This window comes from Ranitomeya imitator, chromosome 1 (assembly GCF_032444005.1).
Source record: "Ranitomeya imitator isolate aRanImi1 chromosome 1, aRanImi1.pri, whole genome shotgun sequence".
Taxonomy (NCBI): Eukaryota; Metazoa; Chordata; class Amphibia; order Anura; family Dendrobatidae; genus Ranitomeya; species Ranitomeya imitator.
In genome coordinates, this window is record NC_091282.1 from 651,455,140 (window position 1) to 651,474,874 (window position 19,735).

A 19,735-nucleotide genomic window follows, 5' to 3' on the forward strand; every position below is an offset into this window, starting at 1 on the left:
ATAACAGTGATATCCACAGTGCCCCATAATAACAGTGATACCCACAGTGCCCCATAATAACAGTGATATCCACAGTGCCCCCATAATAACAGTGATATCCACAGTGCCACATAATAACAGTGATACCCACAGTGCCCCATAATAACAGTGATATCCACAGTGCCCCCATAATAACAGTGATATCCACAGTGCCCCATAATAACAGTGATATCCACAGTGCCCCCATAATAACAGTGATATCCACAGTGCCCCATAATAACAGTGATATCCACAGTGCCCCCATAATAACAGTGATATCCACAGTGCCCCCATAATAACAGTGATATCCACAGTGCCACATAATAACAGTGATACCCACAGTGCCCCATAATAACAGTGATATCCACAGTGCCCCCATAACAACAGTGATATCCACAGTGCCCCATAATAACAGTGATATCCACAGTGCCCCCATAATAACAGTGATATCCACAGTGCCCCCATAACAACAGTGATATCCACAGTGCCCCATAATAACAGTGATATCCACAGTGCCCCATAATAACAGTGATATCCACAGTGTCCCATAATAACAGTGATATCCACAGTGCCCCATAATAATAGTGATATCCACAGTGCCCCCATAATAACAGTGATATCCACAGTGCCCCATAATAACAGTGATATCCACAGTGTCCCCATAATAACAGTGAAATCCACAGTGCCCCATAATAACAGTGATATCCACAGTGTCCCCATAATAACAGTGATATCCACAGTGCCCCCATAATAACAGTGATATCCACAATGCCCCCATAATAACAGTGATATCCACAGTGCCCCCATAATAACAGTGATATCCACAGTGCCCCCATAATAACAGTGATATCCACAGTGCCCCCATAATAACAGTGATATCCACAGTGCCCCCATAATAACAGTGATATCCACAGTGCCCCCATAATAACAGTCATATCCACAGTGCCCCCATAACAGTGATATACACAGTGTCCCATAATAACAGTGATATCCACAGTGCCCCATAATAACAGTGATATACACAGTGCCCCATAATAACAGTGATATCCACAGTGCCCCCATAATAACAGTGATTCCACAGTGCCCCATAATAACAGTGATATCCACAGTGCCCAATAATAACAGTGATATCCACAGTGCCCCCATAGTAACAGAGATATCCACAGTGTCCCCATAATAACAGTGATTCCACAGTGCCCCATAATAACAGTGATATCCACAGTGCCCAATAATAACAGCGATATCCACAGTGCCCCCATAATAACAGTGATTCCACAGTGCCCCATAATAACAGTGATATCCACAGTGCCCCCATAATAACAGTGATATCCACAGTGCCCCCATAATAACAGTGATTCCTCAGTGCCCCATAATAACAGTGATATCCACAGTGCCCCATAATAACAGCGATATCCACAGTGCCCCCATAATAACAGTGATTCCACAGTGCCCCATAATAACAGTGATATCCACAGTGCCCCCATAATAACAGTGATATCCACAGTTCCCCATAATAACAGTGATTCCACAGTGCCCCATAATAACAGTGATTCCACAGTGTCCCACAATAACAGTGATTCCACAGTGCCCCATAATAACAGTGATATCCACATTGACCCATAATAACAGTGACATCCACACTGTCCCTTTCACGATTCACACCGTGACCGTCACCCCCTACGTCACGGATCGGGGTGACTTTAGGCCAACAGACGGCTATCACTTGTGCAGGGGGCTTAACTTAGTTATCCCGCCACTGCTAACAATGTGATGAAAACAAACACAATGCTATCGGCCTATCAGTTTACAGCAGGGTCTTATTTTAGTTATCCCACTGCTCTTACAATATAACACGAACTGCAGGGATTTATGTATCTTCCGCTTTACAGTTCCGCTTGCAAACTTGCAGCTCTCTGGCGCCCCCCTTACCCTCAGGTCAGATTAGGTACTGCAGTTAGGGTAATTAGTCCCCAGAAAGGCTGCCTGCTATGTACTGGCTATTGGGCACGCTGCAGCGAGGCAATATAACTACTCCCACTCAGGCAGGAACAATAATTATCAACGCCGCAGTCGCTACAACGACTCCCAAAGGCACAGAACACGGTATACTGCCACCAGCTTCGATTAAACGGGTCCGAAGCTAACCCAAAACAGTAGCGTAATTCCCTTCAGAAAACTTAGGATACGTTTTAGAACAGGAAGAACGAAACTAGTAATTTAGATATTTTACTCCGAAGGTAAGGTAGTGTTTATAAAAAATATTACAAGGATGTTACAAAAGAGACAATTGGAAATATGTACAAAGCACTTATAAAAATAACATGGATTAAAGAAGAAAGGTAAAACTCACATCATGTCAGGCAAAACCATGCTGGCAGGCAGAGCCCAGATGTCCCAGTGCATAGTACAGCTCCTCAGGCAAAAAACAATTGAAGGCTTGGTTAAGTGTAAAGACTTATAAAGTCCAGCCTCGTGACATCACTAAAGGACTGGTTAATTATATTCACTGAGGTCAGAGATATTAGTGTTCTCAGACCCTGGAGCCAAAAGAAATTCCTGACTGAGAAGGGAGGGACAGCAGGTGGCTTTGCAGGATTGGTCACCTGCAGTTTAAAGCCACACCCTGCTCACACACTAGCTTCAAGTTACCCAGTGTCTGCCATAGGGCTGGTTTGTTGTATTCAGGGATGGGGGGGAAGAGAGGGGGTTTTCAGCTGCCATGTGCATTCAGGACCATGGTCAGAAGTGCAAAAATCCCTCAGCTATGGTTTTTACATTATCGTGACAGACATTTTCCTCACACATATATACATTATCCTCACATCTCCCCCTTATGGTGTGTGCTATGGAGGCAGGACCGCTCGGTGCTCCTCCATGCGCACCTCAACAGATTCACCCCGGCGGGATAGTCCATCTGCATTGCCATGCTCCCTGCCCATTTTGTGTTCTATGGTGAAGTCAAACTGTTGAAGGGCTTGGCTCCAGCATAGCAACCTGCCGTTGGTTCCACACATGGCGTTTAGCCAGCGCAGAGGGTTGTGGTCGGTCAACACAGTGAAGGTGCGACCTTACAAGTAGGGCTGCAAGCGCTGCAGGGCCCAGACTATGGCCAGGCACTCCTTCTTGATGGTGGAGTAGGCCACTTCCCTCGGCAAAAGTTTCCGGCTCAGGTACAACACGCGGTGCTCTTGGTCCTCCGAGTCAGCCTGGCTGAGCACAGCACCGAGACGAAACTCGCTGGCGTCAGTCTGTTCCAAGAACGATTGACTGCTGTCGACTGCTTTCAACACAGGGGCGTTGCACAGCGCTGATTTCAACGCCTGGAAGACCCCCTCACAGCTGTCAGTCCAGTTGACGATGTGGGGTAGCTTCTTCCTGGTGAGGTCCATAAAAGGTTTTGCCAGGCTACTATAGTGCTGTACGAAGCGCCTATAGTACCCTGCAGTGCCCAGGAAGGACATCACCTGTTTCTTGGTCCTGGCGTGGGCCAGTTCACGATCGCTCCCACTCTCTCAGGCTCTGGTTTTAGGGTGCCACCGCCTACCCGGTGCCCCAGGTAGTGGACCTCACTCATGCCCATCTGGCACTTTCCCGGCTTGATAGTCACTCCAGCTCGGTGAATTCGCCTGAGCACCTCCTCGAGATGCTGCAGGTGTTCCTCCCAGGAGGAACTGAAGATGGCAATGTCATCCAAGTACGCTATGGCGTACTTCTCCAGTCCCTGAAGCAGGAGGTTGACCATCCACTGGAAAGTGGCAGGGGCATTCATCATGCCGAAGGGCATGACCGTGGACTCGTACAGTCCAAAGGGGGTGATAAAGGCGGACTTCTCCTGCTCCTTGGGGCTCAGGGGAATCTGCCAGTATCCTCGACTCAGATCCATTATGGTTAGGTAATCTGCGCCAGCTAACCTCTCAAGCAGCTCCTCGATGCGCGGCATTGGGTGCGTGTCAGAGGCTGTGATGGCGTTGAGCCCCCCTGTAGTCCATGCAGAACCAGGTGGTCCGATCCTTCTTTGGAACGAGAACTACAGGTGAGGCCCACACACTTTTTGTCTGTCGAATCACCCCCAACTGTAACATCTCATCGATCTCCTGGCGCATAACCTGCTGCACCTGGTCGGAAATTCGATAAGGTGTTCGCCGTAGTGGGGCATGATTCCCGGTGTCCACCTCGTGGACTGCTAACTCCAGGTCCGCAAGTGCGACCGCTGGGGTTCGGTTAGTGAGGCGCTTACCTCCACATCCTCGATGGACCCATCAGCCTTTGCTTGGGCCAGCATGTCCAGGAGGGTGTCTTCCTCCCCGTCTTTGGGTAAGCTGCAGACCGGTAGGACGAAAGGTTCACGTTTGTGATGAGCCTTCATCATGTTGACGTGAAAGGCCTTTCACCTACCCCGAGCGTGGTCAAGCGTGACCACGTAGATGACTGGGTTGAGCTGTTGGTGGATGATGTACGGGCCTTCCCAGGCTGCCTGAAGCTTATCCTTTGGTATGGGGACCAGCACCCACACCTTTTGACACACCTGGTAGATCCTCTACCGGGCGTTCTGGTCATACCAGTGCTTCTGGTCAGCCTGAGCCTGCGTCATGTTGTCATGCACCAACTGCGTCAAGGTCTGCATCTTGTCACGGAAGCGCATGATATACTCCACTATGGACACTTCAGAAGGGTTCGGCTCCTCTTCCCAGGATTCCCTTACCAACCCAAGGGTTCCCCAGACTCGCCAGCCATACAGGAGATCGAAGAGGGAGAACCCCGTCGAGGCCAGCGGAACCTCTCGGTAAGCGAATAGCAGGTGTCCTTGAGTCTCAACCAGCATGCGTAGCATCTGTTTGAGGGTACCATTGAAGCATTCACACAAGCCATTGGTCTGTGGGTGATACGCACTCGAATACCAGGTGCTTCACCTGCATTCTCTTACAGAGAGCCTCCATTAGGCGAGACATGAATTGGGTCCCTTGATCAGTAAGCATCTCCCTGGGAAATCCTACACGTGAAAAGATAGCCAACAGGGCATCCGCCACCTTATCTGCCCTAGTTGACGACAGAGCTACTGCCTCTGGGTACCGGGTAGCGTAGTCTACCAAAGTGAGGATGCATTGCTTTCCAGAGCTGCTGGGGATGGCCAGCGGGCCCACAATGTCCACCGCGACCCTCTGGTAAGGCTCCTCTATCACTGGCAAAGGGATCAGAGGAGCCTTAAGAGCAGGCCCCACCTTCCCCACTCTTTGACAGGTGATACAGGAGCGGCAGTAGTTTGACACATCTGTCCCCATCTTAGTCCAATAGAAGTGTTGAGACGGCCGGGCCTTTGTTTTGCTGATCCCCAAGTGTCCAGCTAGCGAGATCTCATAGGCAATCCGTAACAACTCACCCCGGAATTGCTGCGGGACGACCAGCTGTCTTTCCCTCAACCACTCCTTTTTCGATTTTCCGGGTACTGTCTCCCGGTACAAGCTTCCTCGTTCCCAGAACACCCTCTCATTATCAGTCACGGAGGTGGGTGTCTCGGCGAGTTGTCTCAAACTCTCTAGGCTCGCATCTGCGTGCAGAGCGGCCTGAAACTCCTGGCTAGGGGAAGCCAGAAGTAACGTCAGAGTCCCTTCTCCTCGGGAACCCTCTGGGACCTGCTCTGTGTCCACCTCTGGTTCAGTCACAATGATGACTGAGGAGGGTCCGGAAGGCAGACAGTTATCTGCGTTCCGGGCACTCTGACTGCGGGTGACAGCAGCTACGTAGGCTGTCTCCCCGGGGATTTCTACAGACCCATCAGCCGGCGCTGCTATGGGCTCTACCTCCCCATCCACCGCCAACACTCCAGGGGCAGTTCTACTTATGGGCCAGTTACCTTCCTCGGTGGCACTAGTCAATTTCATGGCATCACCTTCCTCACGGTTCCCATGCATCTCCCCATTTCCTGTAGCACCGACACTTGCCCCTGCTAGGGGTTCCTCAGCCGTCTCACTCCGCAGAGTGACGGGGCTAAGCATTCCTGTACCTATGGACACATCAACCTTCACAGAAAAATCATTATCAGGTTCAGTTGGCACAGGTACAACATTTTCACAATCAATCCTAGGGAAAAAATGGTTATCAGATGCATTATTACAAGATAAAGCATGGTCAGGTAACACATGCGATTTCCCATCATCATCATCCTCATCAGTGTTAACGTGACCCTTATTAGCAGATTGGGGAGGGGTGTCAGTAACGTAATATGCAACCATCCTCCCCAAATCAGTCCCCAACAAAACATCAGTGGGCAAATTATCAGACAGCCCCACTTCCTTCACCCCGCTCCCGGCACCCCAATCAATGTAAACTCGGGCCATTGGCAAGGGACAGCTGATGCCCCCAATCCCAGTGACAGTTAGGGTTTTCCCCGGAATGATTTCTTCAGTGGCTGCCAGTTCGTGTCGGATGAGGGTACGTTCAGCCCCGGTGTCCTTGAGGCCAGTAGTGACATGGCCTCCCACAGTGACGTGCTGTGCGTTGTCAAACACCCTCCCAGCCACCCCACCCACCAAAAGAACTGCTGCGTTAGGCCCTGGGGCCTTGGATGGGGGTTCCTCTGCTTGTCTGGACAGTAGGGACTGATATGGCCAGTCCGCTTGCAGAAGAAACACTGGCGAGGTTCGGTGGTAGGTCTGGTGCTGTTGGCGACGGGGACAGGACCTCTGGTGTGTTGGCTGGCAGGGGTACTGGCGTTGGTTGCAGGCTTACCCCCTCTCCAGCTGGTGGTGATTGGCTTCCGCACTTCCGATCTACGGTTGGCCTCATAGGCATCGGCAATTTGCGCTGCTTTCGTCACGTCTTTGGGTTCTCTGTCCATCACGAACTGTCGCACCTCAGCTGGGCAAAGATGTAAGAACTCGTCTTTGATCATCAGGTCTCCCAGCTGCTCAAAGGTGGTCACTGACAGTCCTTGGATCCACTTGTTAAAGTGGGTCCTGAGTCCATGCACCACATCGCCGTAGCTGTCGTGTTGGCCGTGTTGGTGGTTCCGGAACTTTCTACGGTACACCTCGGGTGTAAGCTGGTACTTGGCTATCAAGGCCTGCTTGATGGCCTCATAGTCACCATCTTGTTCTTGTGGGAGGGCAGCAAACGCCTCCAGAGCTTTGCCTCTCAGCCCTGGGGTCAGGTATCGTGCCCATTCATCTGTAGGCAGCTGGTACTGTCTGCAGGCTTTCTCAAAGGCCCGCAGAAAAGTGTCCAAGTCCCCGTCCTTTTCCATAACAGGAAAGTGCTTGGGCAGGGATTTTGGTTTCTGAGCGCTGTTGGGCTCACAGCTCCGGGCGGTGGAGGGTATCCCCCCTTGCCGGACCATCTCCAGTTCGTGGACTCGCTGGGCTTGGCGCTCGGCTCTCTCAGCCTCCCGCTGGGCTCGCTGCTGGTATTGCTGGATCAGCTGCAGACGTCCAGCACGGTCATCGGCGGGGAGTTGTTCCCGGACCGCTAGCAGGTGGGAGTCCAATTCACCCTAATTGCTAATAGGGCCGGCATTCAGTGAGTGGTTGGACCTCTGCTGCAGCACCATGTTTGCTTGTGCTGGCTTCTGCGGCCACTGGGCTCTGAGAGCGGTCTAGAGCGGCTTCCCATTGCACCAGATCTGAGACCAGTTGGGCTTTGTTTTTGCCTGCAAAGTCAATGTGCTGTGACCTGCATAAGGCAATAAGGGTGTCTTTGGTCTGCTGCTTATAGAAGGTTTCTCCCAGCACAACCATGGTTGCCAAATAAAAGATAGGACAGAAAAACAAAGAGAAGGGAAGGGGATAATTACCAGTACACACAATTGTCTCAGGACTAATAAATGAGTTCGTTCTCCAAACTTATTTGCGCAGAGTCCTCGCAAGAACTTTGCAAGTTTTTAGTGAGAGGAATGATAGCTCAAACCAAATCACTAATGCTCTAAGATCCCACCGCGCTGCCACCAATATGTCACGATTCACACCGTGACCGTCACCCCTACGTCACGGATCGGGGTGACTTTAGGCTAACAGACGGCTATCACATGTGCAGGGGGCTTATCTTAGTTATCCCTCCACTGCTAACAATGTGATGAAAACAAACACAAGGCTATTGGCCTATCAGTTTACAGCAGGGGGTTATTTTAGTTATCTGTTGTGAATTCCACTCTTGGGCTCCCTCCGGTGGTTGTAAGTGGCACTTTTGTGAGTTCTGCTCTTGGGCTCCCTCTTGTGGTTTCAAGTGGTATGGCTGCTCCTTGGAGTTAGCTGTCTTCAGCTGCTTCCACTGATCGTCTTTTCTGCTCGGCTATTTATGTCTGCTCTGTCCTTCAGCCAGTGCCACTTGTAATTCCTGGTTGGATTCACATCTCTCTGGAGTTCCCTGTTATCCTGACCAGTTCAGCAAAGCTAAGTTTTTGCTTGCTCTTTTCTGTCCATAGTTTGTGGACTTATCCATTCTGTGCTTTCTATGTTTGTCCAGCTTATCAGTGTGAATTTATTCTGTCTTGCTGGAAGCTCTGGGAGGCAGATTTGCCCTCCACACCTTTAGTCAGGTGTGGAGATTTTTTGTAAACTCTGCGTGGATTTTTGTAGTGTTTTATACTGACCGCACAGTATTCCATCCTGTCCTATCTATTTAGCTAGACTGGCCTCCTGTGCTCATCCTGGTTTCATTCTGTGTATGTCTTTTTCCTCTCCACTCACAGTCATTAATTGTGGGGGGCTAATCTATCCTTTGGGGATTTTCTCTGAGGCAAGATAGCTTTCCTGCTTCTTTCTTTAGGGGTAGTTAGCTCTTAGGCTGTGACGAGATGCCTAGGGAGAGTTAGGAGCATTCCACTGCTACTTCTAGTGTTGTGTTGAGCTTAGGGACTGCGGTCAGTACAGTTACCACTTCCTTCAGAGCTCGTTCCATGTTGTGTAATGTGCTGCTGCAGTGCAGTATAGAGCAATCTCCACCAGGGGGTGCTGGATAAGGAAAGGAGGCTGCACACACAGCGCAGCAACACTGAGCAACAACACAGGTGTCACAGGTAATGAAAGGGACATGAAACAAGCCAAGGTCATACACGGAGATAGCAGCGCGGTACAGAAGGGGCGAGCAGAGAATCGTCGGGGACAAGCAAGACGTCAGAACCTACCGGGAACGTGGTAACCAAAACGTGAGACGGAGACGGAGTCGGAGTACAGGCCAGAGGTCAGAACAAGTCATAAACGGGTGTAGGCAGTCAGAGGCAAACAGGAACACAATAACAGGGATCAGGTCAGGAGCTGAAACCGTGCAGCATGAACTATAGCTGACACTGGCCCAATGGCTGCAGAGGACTTAAATAGCTCAGCCAGCTCCAGGGTGAGGCAGAGAGGATTAACTCCCACATGACCAGTCCAGAGACAAGAGAGCTGAACATAATCTCAGAACTGGATCATGACATGTTGCTCCTAAACCACCGTATCATAACAGTACAAGTGGCCAAAAATGAATTAAATGCATCTCAAAAGAAGGAAAAGAAAGTTCTGAACCATTTTTTTTTTCTGTGCTCTGGTTTATTTTTTTTTTCCTCTTCATATCTGGGTGGTTCAGGATTTATGCTCTGGCATGGATATTCAGGGTTTGTTTTCTCGTGTGGATCAACTTGCTGCACGAGTACAGAGTATCCAGGACTACGTTGTCCAGACTCCGGCTTTAGAGCCTAGAATTCCTACTCCTGATTTGTTTTTTGGGGACAGATCCAAGTTTTTGAACTTTAAAAATAACTGCAAATTGTTTTTTGCTTTGAAACCCCGTTCTTCAGGTGATCCCATTCAGCAAGTGAAAATCATCATATCCTTGCTGCGTGGTGACCCTCAAGACTGGGCTTTTTCTCTTGAAACAGGGGATCCGGCATTATTGAATGTAGACGCATTTTTTCAAGCGCTCGGATTATTGTATGACGAACCTAACTCTGTGGATCATGCAGAGAAAACCCTGTTGGCCTTGTGTCAAGGTCAGGAAGCGGCAGAATTATACTGCCAGAAATTTAGAAAATGGTCTGTGCTCACTAAATGGAATGAGGAGGCTCTGGCTGCTATTTTCAGAAAAGGTCTTTCTGAAGCCCTTAAAGATGTTATGGTGGGCTTTCCTACGCCTGCCGGTTTGAGCGAAACTATGTCTCTAGCTATTCAGATTGATCGGCGTCTGCGCGAGCGCAAAGCTGTGCACCATATGGCAGTGTCCTCGGAGCAGAGTCCTGAACCTATGCAATGTGATAGGATTCTGACTAGAATAGAACAGCAGGAATTCAGACGTCAGAATAGGCTGTGTTTTTACTGTGGTGATTCTACTCATGTTATCTCTGATTGCCCTAAGCGTACTAAGAGAGTCGCTAGGTCTGTTACCATTAGTACTATACAGCCTAAATTTCTCTTATCTGTGACCCTGATTTGCTCATTGTCGTCCTTTTCTGTCATGGCATTTGTGGATTCAGGCGCTGCCCTGAACTTAATGGACTTAGAATTCGCCAGGCGTTGTGGTTTTTCCTTGCAGCCTTTGCAGAGCCCTATTCCTTTGAGGGGTATTGATGCTACACCCTTGGCCAAGGATAAACCTCAGTACTGGACGCAGATGACTATGTACACGGCCCCAGCACATCAGGAAGATTGCCGTTTTCTGGTGTTGCATAACCTGCATGATGTTGTTGTACTGGGTTTTCCATGGTTACAGGAACATAATCCGGTGCTGGATTGGAAAACTATGACTGTGACTAGTTGGGGTTGTCAAGGGGTACATAGTGACATTCCTTTGATGTCAATTTCCTCTTCCCCTTCTTCTGCGGTCCCTGAGTTTTTGTCGGATTTCCAGGAGGTATTTGATGAGCCCAAGTCTAGTTCCCTTCCCCCACACAGGGACTGTGATTGTGCTATTAACTTGATTCCTGTAGAAAACAAAGAGAGGGGGCACCACAATTTTAGAGAGGGATCCAACCTGGTCTAAATATATTAAATCGATATGCAAAAAAGAAAGAAAAGAAATAGACCATAGAAGGGGATCACCTCAGACATGGATCAAGTGAAACATATGTAATTTTTATTCCATACAAATATGCAAAAATTAGACACAAAGAAACCACAGAACACAAACATTAAAAACAATTAAAATTGGTCATCCAAGTGACCTACAAACATTTCACTTAGGCCTATAATAGGGCCAAAACCCCCGAATACCCACTCCCCAGTAAATACAGTATCACATATAGAAAACATACACAACTGCATGTGTGATATAGCAGTAATAAATGTGATGTCTATGTGAACAGTACACTGTACCTAGAGAGAAAATAGGATAATTCCTAAGAAATCACAAAAAAGATAGCTGCACTAGTGAATCTGAGAGACCATGGAGTCATACATTAAACAACCTAAAATAGTAAATAATCATGCCAACAAGCAAGGGCCGATGAGATGGTAAAGTGAAAACATATAACAATTTCAGTAGTAGGTAACTGATGTAATGGGGCACGTGCCCTCAAAACCCCCTCACCCCAAGAAAGGGTATATGGTAATCCCCTATAGAACGCTTGCTGGCATCAAATAACACCTATTAATACAATATCATGGCCATCAGACCTCACTAGTCATGTAGAAAGCAGTGAACACATGGTAACAACCAAGGCTGCAGAGCGCACACAGAGCCACCTGGGGAGTAGGAGACAGGAGGTAAGCTTGACCCGACGCGTGTCGCCACCCACAGTGGCTTCGTCAGACGCAGCCTTGGTTGTTACCATGTGTTCACTGCTTTCTACATGACTAGTGAGGTCTGATGGCCATGATATTGTATTAATAGGTGTTATTTGATGCCAGCAAGCGTTCTATAGGGGATTACCATATACCCTTTCTTGGGGTGAGGGGGTTTTGAGGGCACGTGCCCCATTACATCAGTTACCTACTACTGAAATTGTTATATGTTTTCACTTTACCATCTCATCGGCCCTTGCTTGTTGGCATGATTATTTACTATTTTAGGTTGTTTAATGTATGACTCCATGGTCTCTCAGATTCACTAGTGCAGCTATCTTTTTTGTGATTTCTTAGGAATTATCCTATTTTCTCTCTAGGTGCAGTGTACTGTTCACATAGACATCACATTTATTACTGCTATTTCACACATGCAGTTGTGTATGTTTTCTATATGTGATACTGTATTTACTGGGGAGTGGGTATTCGGGGGTTTTGGCCCTATTATAGGCCTAAGTGAAATGTTTGTAGGTCACTTGGATGACCAATTTTAATTGTTTTTAATGTTTGTGTTCTGTGGTTTCTTTGTGTCTAATTTTTGCATATTTGTATGGAATAAAAATTACATATTTTTCACTTGATCCATGTCTGAGGTGATCCCCTTCTATGGTCTATTTCTTATCTTTCTTTTTTGTAACTTGATTCCTGGTTGCAAGTTCCCTAAGGGCCGACTTTTCAATCTGTCTGTGCCAGAGCATGTCGCCATGCGGAGTTATGTTAAGGAGTCTTTGGAGAAGGGGCATATTCGGCCCTCTTCGTCACCATTGGGAGCGGGGTTCTTTTTTGTTGCTAAGAAGGATGGCTCCTTGAGACCCTGTATTGATTATCGTCTTCTTAATAAGATCACGGTTAAATTCCAATACCCCTTGCCTCTGCTTACTGATTTGTTTGCTCAGATTAAGGGGGCTAGTTGGTTTACTAAGATTGACCTCCGATGGGCATATAATCTTGTTCGTATTAAACAGGGTGACAAATGGAAAACTGCATTTAATATGCCCGAAGGCCATTTTGAATACCTTGTGATGCCATTTGGGCTCTCTAATGCTCCATCTGTGTTCCAGTCTTTCATGCATCATATTTTCCGCAATTATCTTGATAAATTCATGGTCGTATATTTGGATGATATTTTGATTTTTTCCGATGATTGGGAGTCTCATGTGAAGCAGGTCAGGATGGTGTTCCAGATCCTTCGTGATAATGCTTTGTTTGTGAAGGGGTCTAAGTGCCTATTCGGAGTTCAGAAGGTCTCTTTTTTGGGTTTTATATTTTCTCCCTCGTCTATAGAAATGGATCCTGTTAAGGTTCAAGCTATTTATGACTGGATTCAACCCACATCTGTGAAGGGCCTTCAAAAAATTTTGGGCTTTGCTAATTTCTATCGCCGTTTCATTGCCAACTTTTCCAGTGTGGTTAAGCCCCTTACTGATTTGACGAAGAAAGGCACTGATGTGACGAATTGGTCCTCTGCGGCTGTTGAGGCCTTTCAGGAGCTTAAACGCCGATTTACTTCTGCCCCTGTGTTGCGTCGGCCGGATGTTTCTCTTCCTTTTCAGGTTGAGGTCGACGCTTCTGAGATTGGGGCAGGGGCCGTTTTGTCTCAGAGGGAGTCTGATGGTTCTTTGATGAAACCGTGCGCTTTTTTTTCCAGAAAGTTTTCGCCTGCGGAACGCAATTATGATGTCAGCAATCGGGAGTTGTTGGCTATGAAGTGGGCGTTTGAGGAGTGGCGACATTGGCTTGAGGGAGCTAAGCACCGCGTTGTGGTCTTGACTGATCATAAGAATCTGGTTTACCTCGAGTCGGCCAAGCGGCTGAATCCTAGACAGGCTCGATGGTCTCTGTTTTTCTCCCGTTTTGATTTTGTGGTCTCGTATCTTCCGGGATCTAAGAATGTTAAGGCTGATGCCCTCTCTAGGAGTTTTTCGCCTGATTCTCCTGGAGTCCTTGAGCCGGTTGGCATTCTTAAGGAAGGGGTGATTCTTTCTGCCATCTCCCCTGATTTGCGGCGGGTGCTTCAGGAATTTCAGGCTGAGAGGCCTGACCGCTGTCCTGTGTGGAAGTTGTTTGTTCCTGATAGATGGACGAGTAAGGTGATTTCTGAGGTCCATTGTTCAGTGTTGGCTGGTCATCCTGGGATTTTTGGTACCAGAGATTTGGTTGCTAGGTCCTTTTGGTGGCCTTCCTTGTCGCGCGATGTCCGTGCTTTTGTGCAGTCTTGTGGGACTTGCGCCTGAGCCAAGCCTTGCTGTTCCCGCGCTAGTGGGTTGCTTTTGCCTTTGCCGGTCCCTGAGAGGCCCTGGACGCATATTTCCATGGATTTTATTTCGGATCTTCCTGTTTCCCAGAAGATGTCTGTTATCTGGGTTGTTTGTGACCGGTTCTCTAAAATGGTCCATCTGGTACCTTTGCCTAAGTTGCCTTCCTCCTCAGATCTGGTTCCATTGTTTTTTCAGCATGTGGTTCGTTTGCATGGCATTCCAGAGAATATTGTGTCTGACAGAGGTTCTCAGTTTGTATCTAGATTTTGGCTGGCCTTTTGTGCTAGGATGGGCATTGATTTGTCTTTTTCTTCGGCGTTTCATCTTCGGACTAATGGTCAAACTGAGCGAACTAATCAGACCTTGGAGACCTATTTGAGATGCTTTGTGTCTGCTGATCAGGATGATTGGGTGTCTTTCTTGCCGTTGGCTGAGTTTGCCCTTAATAATCGGGCTAGTTCGGCTACTTTGGTTTCACCTTTCTTTTATAATTTTGGTTTTCATCCTCGCTTTTCTTCTGGGCAGGTTGAGCCTTCTGATTGTCCTGGTGTTGACTCTGTGGTGGACAGGCTGCAGCAGATTTGGACTCATGTGGTGGACAATTTGACGTTGTCTCAGGAAAGGGCTCAACGTTTTGCTAACCGCCGTCGGTGTGTTGGTCCCCGGCTTCGTGTGGGGGATTTGGTTTGGTTGTCTTCTCGTCATGTTCCTATGAAGGTTTCGTCCCCTAAGTTTAAGCCTCGGTTTATTGGTCCTTATAAAATTTCTGAAATTATTAATCCGGTGTCTTTTCGTTTGGCTCTTCCAGCCTCTTTTGCCATTCATAATGTTTTCCATAGATCTTTGTTGCGGAGATATGTGGTGCCCGTTTTTCCCTCGGTTGACCCTCCTGCCCCGGTGTTGGTTGAGGGAGAGTTGGAATATGAGGTTGAGAAGATTTTGGATTCTCGTTTTTCGAGGCGGAGGCTTCAGTATCTTGTCAAGTGGAAGGGTTATGGTCAGGAGGATAATTCTTGGGTTGTTGCCTCCGATGTCCATGCCACCAATTTGGTTCGTGCTTTTCACTTGGCTCGTCCTGATCGGCCTGGGGGCTCTGGTGAGGGTTCGGTGACCCCTCCTCAAGGGGGGTACTGTTGTGAATTCCGCTCTTGGGCTCCCTCCGGTGGTTGTAAGTGGCACTTTTGTGAGTTCTGCTCTTGGGCTTCCTCTTGTGGTTTCAAGTGGTATGGCTGCTCCTTGGAGTTAGCTGTCTTCAGCTGCTTCCACTGATCGTCTTTTCTGCTCGGCTATTTATGTCTGCTCTGTCCTTCAGCCAGTGCCACTTGTAATTGGTTCCTGGTTGGATTCACATCTCTTTGGAGTTCCCTGTTATCCTGACCAGTTCAGCAAAGCTAAGTTTTTGCTTGCTCTTTTCTGTCCATAGTTTGTAGACTTATCCATTCTGTGCTTTCTATGTTTGTCCAGCTTATCAGTGTGAATTTATTCTGTCTTGCTGGAAGCTCTGGGAGGCAGATTTGCCCTCCACACCTTTAGTCAGGTGTGGAGATTTTTTGTAAACTCTGCGTGGATTTTTGTAGTGTTTTATACTGACCGCACAGTATTCCATCCTGTCCTATTTATTTAGCTAGACTGGCCTCCTGTGCTCATCCTGGTTTCATTCTGTGTATGTCTTTTTCCTCTCCACTCACAGTCATTATTTGTTGGGGGCTAATCTATCCTTTGGGGATTTTCTCTGAGGCAAGATAGCTTTCCTGCTTCTTTCTTTAGGAGTAGTTAGCTCTTAGGCTGTGACGAGATGCCTAGGGAGAGTTAAGAGCATTCCACGGCTACTTCTAGTGTTGTGTTGAGCTTAGGGACTGCGGTCAGTACAGTTACCACTTCCTTCAGAGCTCGTTCCATGTTGCTCCTAAACCACCGTATCATAACAGTTATCCCACTGCTCTTGCAATATAACACGAACTGCAGGGATTTATGTATATTCCGCTTTACAGTTCCGCTTGCAAACTTGCATTTCTCTGTCGCCCCCTTACCCTCAGGTCAGATTAGGTACTGCACGTAGGGTAATTAGTTGCCAGAAAGGCTGCCTGCTTTATACTGGCTATTGGGCACGCTGCTGCGAGGCGATATAACTACTCCCACTCAGGCAGGAACAATAATTATCAACGCTGCAGTCGCTACAACGACTCCCAAAGGCACAGAACATGGTATGCTGCCACCAGCTTCAATTAAACGGGTCCGAAGCTAACCCAAAACAGTGGCGCAATTCCCTTCAGAAAACTTAGGATACATTTTAGAGCAGGAAGAACGAAACTAGTAATTTAGATATTTTACTCCGAAGATAAGGCAGTGTTTATAAAAAATATTACAAGAATGTTACAAAAGAGACAATTGAAAATATGTACAAAGCAATTATAAAAATAACATGGATTAAAGAAGAAAGGTAAAACTCACATGTTCTCAGATCATGTCAGGCAAAACCATGCTGGCAGGCAGAGCCCAGATGTCCCAGTGCATAGTACAGCTCCTCAGGCAAAAAAACAACTGAAGGCTGGGTTAAGTGTAGAGGACTGGGGGGTCTGCAATACCAAGATAGGTTATTATACTTGGGGCTATTTAGTTTGGATAAACGAAGACTAAGGGGTGATCTTATTTTAATGTAGAAATATACAAGGGGACAGTACAAAGACCTTTCTGATGATCTTTTTAATCATAGACCTAAGACAGGGACAAGGGGGCATCCTCTACGTTGGGAGGAAAGAAGGTTTTGGCATAATAATAGACGCGGGTTCTTTACTGTAAGACCAGTGAGACTATGGAACTCTCTGCCATATGATGTTGTAATGTGTGATTCATTACTTAACCCTGCTGTTCTGTTCGGTCTGGGGAGACCTATTTTGAACTTTGGTATTTTTTGGGGTGTTCAAGATGCGGTTCTGAAACTTGTGGTTGATTGACTTAAATGAGGATGGGTCGGTCGGCCACGGGTTTCAGAGCCGCATCTTGAATATTTTAAAGAATATTGAAGTTCAAAGTCGGTCATTTTTGACCAACAGAACAGCAGGGTTAAATATAAGAGGGGATTGGATACCTTTCTTGAAAAGTATAATGTTGCAGGGTATATATACTAGATTCCTTGATAGGGCGTTGATCCAGGGAACTAGTCTGATTGCCGTATGTGGAGTCGGGAAGGAATTTTTTTCCCCAAAGTGGAGCTTACTATTTGCCAGATGGGTTTTTTTTTGCCTTCCTCTGGATCAACATGTTAGGGCATAGGCTATGTTAGGTTAGGCTATGGGTTGAACTAGATGGACTTAAAGTCTTCCTTCAACCTTAATAACTATGTTATAAACTCCAGCCTCGTGACATCACTAAAGGACAGGCCGGAGCGAGCCGTCCCCTCCCCCACGGCCTAAGGGAAGGCCAGCATGACAATGGGTTGGAGAGGAGGGGGTGGGGATGAAGAGGCTAATTAGATTAGGGGGTGGGGGCTAGTGGCTGGAGGGGTTAGAGAAGTGTCAGGGGGCGGGGGCTGGTCAGTTCCCGCTCACCTCACAAGAAGCATCCCTCCCTCCCGCTCTTTACTTTGTGGTTCTGTGGGGTTACATTACTCGCGGTGAGCGGGTAGTTATAGTATTCATATATGGTTCTTTTTGGGTCATTGCGGCCAGGGCGGCTGGGGGGAGTCCTTGGAGTTGGTGGAAATTGGTTTGGGGGGGTCCATCGGTATATGGCTCCTCTGTTTTGAAGTTTAATATGTTTAGGATCTGGTGAATGGTGGTGGGGAGTTCCGGCAGGGGTGGTCGGATCTCCCGTTTATTACCGCGAACAGTGAACCCTCTTGGGGGGGTTTTGGTGCTCCCGAGCCAGGGTTACAACGGCTGGGAGTAAAATATGGTTTTAAGTTATGTTCACGGTATGGTTAAAATCACCAAATTCTTCTGGGCTCCAAGGACTTCTCCTAGTTTTTGAAATGTATGCTTTTTTATATTCATTGTTAACTGTTGTTTTTGTTTAATAAACAGGCTGCTGTGGCCTACATAATTCCAAAGAAACATCTGTCTCTGTCTTAATTGGGAAAATGGGGTTCGGGTGGTCGTGTTGGGACAAAAGGTAAGGGATTGAGAGGGTGTGAGCAGGAGGTATTTCCCTCTTTCCCATAAAGCGCCTTCGACAATACCAGGGTCAAGGGCTGGTTAACTATATTCACTGAGGTCAGAGATATTTATGTTCTCAGACCCTGGAGACAAAAGAAATTCCTGACTGAGAATGGAGGGACAACAGGTGGCTTTGCAGTATTGGTCACCTGCAGTTTAAAGCCACACCCTGCTCACACACTTGCTTCAAGTTTCCCAGTGTCTGCCATAGGGCTGGTTTGTTGTATTCAGGGGGGGAAGAGAGGGGTTTTCAGCTGCCATGTGCTTTCAGGACCATGGTCAGAAGTGCAAAAATCCCTCAGCTATGGTTTTTACATTATCATGACCTACATTATCCTCACACTTATATTATACTTTATCCTCACAGTCCCCATAATAACAGTGATATCTACAGTGCCCCCACAATAACAATGATATCCACAGTGCCCCCATAATAACAGTGATATCCACAGTGCCCCCATAATAACAGTGACATCCACAGTGCCCCCATAATAACAGTGATATCCGCAATGCCCCTATAATAACAGTGATATCCACAGTGCCCGCATAATAACAGTGATACCACAGTGCCCCATAATAACAGTGATATCCGCAATGCCCCCATAATAACAGTGATATCCACATTGCCCCCATAATAACAGTGATATCCACAGTGCCCCATAATAACAGTGATATCCACAGTGTCCCCATAATAACAGTGATATCCACAGTGTCCCCATAATAACAGTGATTCCACAGTGCCCCATAATAACAGTGATATCCGCAATGCCCCCATAATAACAGTGATATCCACATTGCCCCCATAATAACAGTGATATCCACAGTGCCCCATAATAACAGTGATATCCACAGTGTCCTCATAATAACAGTGATATCCACAGTGCCCCATAATAACAGTGATATCCACAGTGCCCCCATAATAACAGCGATATCCACAGTGTCCCCATAATAACAGTGATATCCACAGTGCCCCATAATTATAGTGATATCCACAGTGCCCCCATAATAACAGTGATAGCCACAGTGCCCCATAATAACAGTGATATCCACAGTGCCCCATAATAACAGTGACATCCACAGTGCCCCATAATAACAGTGATATCCACAGTGTCCCCATAATAACAGTGATATCCACAGTGCCCCCATAATAACAGTGATATCCACAGTGCCCCCATAATAACAGAAGGTCTCTTTTTTGGGTTTTATATTTTCTCCCTCGTCTATAGAAATGGATCCTGTTAAGGTTCAAGCTATTTATGACTGGATTCAACCCACATCTGTGAAGGGCCTTCAAAAAATTTTGGGCTTTGCTAATTTCTATCGCCGTTTCATTGCCAACTTTTCCAGTGTGGTTAAGCCCCTTACTGATTTGACGAAGAAAGGCACTGATGTGACGAATTGGTCCTCTGCGGCTGTTGAGGCCTTTCAGGAGCTTAAACGCCGATTTACTTCTGCCCCTGTGTTGCGTCGGCCGGATGTTTCTCTTCCTTTTCAGGTTGAGGTCGACGCTTCTGAGATTGGGGCAGGGGCCGTTTTGTCTCAGAGGGAGTCTGATGGTTCT